Genomic DNA, 4,726 nt, shown 5'->3' on the forward strand with positions numbered 1-4,726 from the left:
GAGGTCCCAGGTCGCAAGGTGGTTAGATTGGTCTCAGCTAGGGCTCAAGGCCTTTTTAGTACTTGACCTGACTTGGTGGAATGCTCTGTCACAAGAGACTAGGGCCCTGCGGGACTTGGCATCTTTCCGCAGGGCCTGCAAGACAGAGCTGTTCCGCCTGGCCTTTGGTTTGGACTCAGTCTGACCCTTATGTTTCCCTCCCCTTATGGTTTTGATCTATGGGCTACATTTAAAATGAGGCTGCATTTTAAATTGCATTTTAACCTGTATTTTAAATTGATTTTTTTTCCTATTATGTTTTTACTGTAATTTTACTGGTGTTAGCCACCCTGAGCCCGGCTCTGGCTGGGGAGGGTGGGGTATAAATAAAATTTGTTGTTGTTGTTTATAAAACCCAATTTAAAAAATCAAATAAAGAGTCTCCTGCAGCAAAAAGAAGAAAAAAAGAAAGACACAAAGTCCATGTAAGCTTATGTCACAGTAAAGTACAACTAGATTTTTTTTTGGTATGTACTCGTTAGGTAGAGTTGCCATATTTCAAGAAGTGAAAACCTGGACACAAACAATTTGTTGACTTCTTCTTTTTGAAGCCAATTCCCAAGTTGGTAAGCTTTTTTTGGGGGGGGGACGCCACAATTTTTCGGTTATGTTGCCAAAAATCCAGGATGACCCCACTGCTTTTCGGGAATTCCGCCATTGAAATCCTGGTGAGGTTTGGGAAAACCCAGACATAAGGCAACCCTACGTTAGGGTATTTTGAAAACTAGAACCTTTCTTTTTAAAAAATGAAAGAAAGGTGACATTCACATGATGCTGTGCTCCGCATCCAACCCTAAATCCCACACTCAAAATTAGAATCATAGAATCATAGAATCATAGAGTTGGAAGAGACCACAAGGGCCATCGAGTCCAACCCCCTGCCAAGCAGGAAACACCATCAGAGCACTCCTGACATATGGTTGTCAAGCCTCTGCTTAAAGACCTCCAAAGTAGGAGACTCCACCACACTCCTTGGCAGCAAATTCCACTGTCGAACAGCTCTCACTGTCAGGAAGTTCTTCCTAATGTTTAGGTGGAATCTTCTTTCTTGTAGTTTGGATCCATTGCTCCGTGTCCGCTTCTCTGGAGCAGCAGAAAACAACCTTTCTCCCTCCTCTATGTGACATCCTTTTATATATTTGAACATGGCTATCATATCACCCCTTAACCTCCTCTTCTCCAGGCTAAACATGCCCAGCTCCCTTAGCCGTTCCTCATAAGGCATCGTTTCCAGGCCTTTGACCATTTTGGTTGCCCTCCTCTGGACACGTTCCAGTTTGTCAGTGTCCTTCTTGAACTGTGGTGCCCAGAACTGGACACAGTACTCCAGGTGAGGTCTGACCAGAGCAGAATACAGTGGCACTATTACTTCCCTTGATCTAGATGCTATACTCCTATTGATGCATCCCAGAATTGCATTGGCTTTTTTAGCTGCCGCGTCACACTGTTGGCTCATGTCAAGTTTGTGGTCAACCAAGACTCCTGCTAAATTGTTTAGCAATATTTTTGTGTGTGTATGCAGAATCAAGGCATGCACACAGATTGTGTTCTGAGCCACTGCAATCACGAGCCTGACGGCATCCTTAGCATTAACTGTGCCTGCCTAGGCAGTGGGGGAGGAGATTTCTTCTGTAAGAAGCAGAAGAAAGAAATTGTGGGGTGTGTTGTTGTTGTTTTTTGCGCTACCCACATGGCAGCCAATGCTTAGGCCTGGTCTCCTGCCATCTGACATAAAACACGCCTGCAAATATTAGCAAAGGTTTAAACAGGAGGCCCACTTAACAATCTGGGCCCCTGAATCACGCCGCCTGCTTTCGGCTGCTTAAGCATTCGATTTAACTTGAATGGGAGTGGTGAGGAAGGTTAAACAGGGCAAGAAAAGACTGCTGGGCTGGGCGGGCGGACAGAGCTGGAAGCTGCTGTGTTTGTGTGCTCAGGCCTATGCTCTTTCAGCGGCTGGGACTGGAGTCACAAAAGAAGGTGTGAGTAATTTATGAGCGCCATTGTGCAACGGTCGACGTTAGGCTTGTCTGAACAACAGTTCAATGGCTTTTGAGCATGTTGGTTTTTGGTTTTTTTTGTAGGGGGGTGGGTTTAAACCAAGATGCCTCTTTGAAAAAGGGTCCTGAAAACTTTTCAAATATCTTTTGTGGGAGTCCCCTGCTCCAATCTCATCAGCTTACAGAAACAGCCATATGGGACCAGGGAGAAAGCAGAAGGCAGAATTTACAGCCAGACATAAAAGCGCAATTGAAACTTGAATAGGCATTTGGTCCTTGACTTTTCTTAGTGTTCTGTCTTCTAACTGGGAGAGGATATGAGTCTCTGCAACAGCTGCGTGACAGCTAGAAATCACTGGATCTTCAAGCTGGAGGGAAACTTCCAGCTGTTGGGAAACGGAGGGAGTGTGCACTAGGGGGTAGGTGAATCTGTCAATCTCGGTTTCTTTTTCCCGGTGTTCCGTAGTTACGTTCACTTATCCGCATTTCCACATCAGTTTGCATCAAAAGTAAAAAGTCCTCATGAAAATTAGTCCGTATTTTAGTGCAGATTTATCTATTCAACTTTGCTTAAGGTGCACAATTTTTTTAATTTTTTTTTTTTGCAAAGCAGTTTCTCTTAGCAGAATGTATTTTTCTATGTCATTTTCACCAATATGTTCACACTTTACTCATGTGTATGGGTTTTTGCACACATTGCCTGGCTGGAGAACTGCACAGCAAAATTCCTGTTTAGGGAAGTTTTTTATATTTTATTATGTTTTTATATCTGCTGGAAACCACCCAGATAGGGAGGGTGTATATATCATCATCATCAGCAGCAGCAGCATCATTGTTTTCTGCTGCTCCATGTTGATTTCTGCTGCTCCAGAGAAGCGGACACGGAGCAATGGATCCAAACTACAAGAAAGAAGATTCCACCTAAACATTAGGAAGAACTTCCTGACAGTAAGAGCTGTTCGACAGTGGAATTTGCTGCCAAGGAGTGTGGTGGAGTCTCCTACTTTGGAGGTCTTTAAGCAGAGGCTTGACAACCATATGTCAGGAGTGCTCTGATGGTGTTTCCTGCTTGGCAGGGGGCTGGACTCGATGGCCCTTGCGGTCTCTTCCAACTCTATGATTCTATGATCATCATTATCATTATTGTTAACCATATTGTTTACCTTCCCGCTGGAGTGGTACCTATTTATCTACTTGAACTTTGACGTGCTTTTGAACTGCTAGGTTGGCAGGAGCAGGGACCGAGGAACGGGAACTCACCTTGTCGTAGGGATTCAAACCGCTGACCTTCTGATCGGCAAGCCCTAGGCTCTGTGGTTTAACCCACAGCGCCACCCGTGTCCCCGTACATTAAGGTAAAGGTAAAGGGACCCCTGACCATTAGGTCCAGTCGTGGCCGACTCTGGGGTTGTGGTGCTCATCTCGCTTTATTAACCGAGGGAGCCAGGGTACAGCTTCCAGGTCATGCGACCAGCATGACTAAGCCGCTTCTGGCGAACAGGCATGTACCATTAGGCTAATGGCCCATCGAGTCCAGAATCCTGTTCTCGCATTGACTGACCACTTCACCACTTCACCACATTCCCCTACCCGCCTGCAGTTTTAAAAAAGAAAAACCCACCTGAAAATTTGAACACTGTTTGCACACGTTCCTCTTGGTATACACATTTATGTACATTCATTTCTCCGCAGATGAAGATGATGGATTTTTCGGAGCTAGCCGACCTAACCGGAAGAGTCCGCGACCAGAAGGAGGAGGAATATCAGGAAGAATGGAACAAATTTAATGATTATTTGGTTAAATTTGTTAAGTTAAATTAACCAGAAATAGCTTGCAGATACCTAATAGGCTTAGGCTTTTGTTTATGTTAAGTGATGAATTAATATGTTTAATTATATAAGGTAAAGATTTAAGGATGTTAATGTTTAAGTTAAATTTCATAAAAATTGGGATTTGGAAAACCGTTAAAAGGACATGCAATGAAATTCAACCAAGGGGAAGCGAGGAAGTCACTTAACAAAGTTAATAACTGTAATTTTCAATAAGGCTATGATTTATGTTTGTTATGTTTGTTTGTCTTGTGTGTTTGTTTGTTTGTTTGTTTGTTTGTTTATAATATTGTGAAAACCAATAAATTTTTTTGAGAACATTTCTGCACAGATGAGACCTTCTCCTCAAGGATACGGAGAATGCGATGCTAGCAACCCATATCGAGATGCAGTGCTGGGTTTACGTTTAAGCTAAACAAGCTATAGCTTAGGGCCCCACTCTCTTGGGGGACCCCCAAAAAATTAAAGGAAAAAACAACTGGATGTACATTTCCAAAACATAAGATAAAAAAACAAATAAAATAAAACCTACATACAGCAACAGTGTTTTGTGTTGTGTAGGCTCCTGTGATGTAAGTCATGGGCCCCGCCTGCTAGCCTGCTCCCTAAAATATCACTGGTTGGTTCATTTCTACATACAGTGGTGCCTCGCAAGATGAAATTAATCTGTTCCGCGAGTCTCTTCGTCTAGCGGTTTTTTCGTCTTGCGAAGCAACCCTATTAGCGGATTAGCGCTATTAGCGGTTTAGCGGCTATTAAAGGCTTAGCGGCTATTAAAGGATTAGCGGATTAGCGGCTAAAAGGCTATTAGCGGCTTAGCGCCTTAAAAAAGGGGGGGGAGCAAAAAAAATCGGAAC

General features: G+C 43.6%; 1 long non-coding RNA gene across 1 annotated transcript; it reads left to right on the forward strand.

The window, feature by feature from the left end:
- The first annotated feature begins 2,144 nt into the window (after positions 1 to 2,144).
- LOC309532087 lies at positions 2,145 to 4,075 on the forward strand. The gene is made up of 2 exons (XR_014219591.1): positions 2,145 to 2,458; positions 3,732 to 4,075. It is a non-coding gene; the product is annotated as an uncharacterized lncRNA (long non-coding RNA).
- Positions 4,076 to 4,726: the final 651 nt, after the last annotated feature.

Source organism: Podarcis vaucheri (assembly GCF_965113315.1).
Source record: "Podarcis vaucheri genome assembly, chromosome: 1".
Classification (NCBI taxonomy): Eukaryota; Metazoa; Chordata; class Lepidosauria; order Squamata; family Lacertidae; genus Podarcis; species Podarcis vaucheri.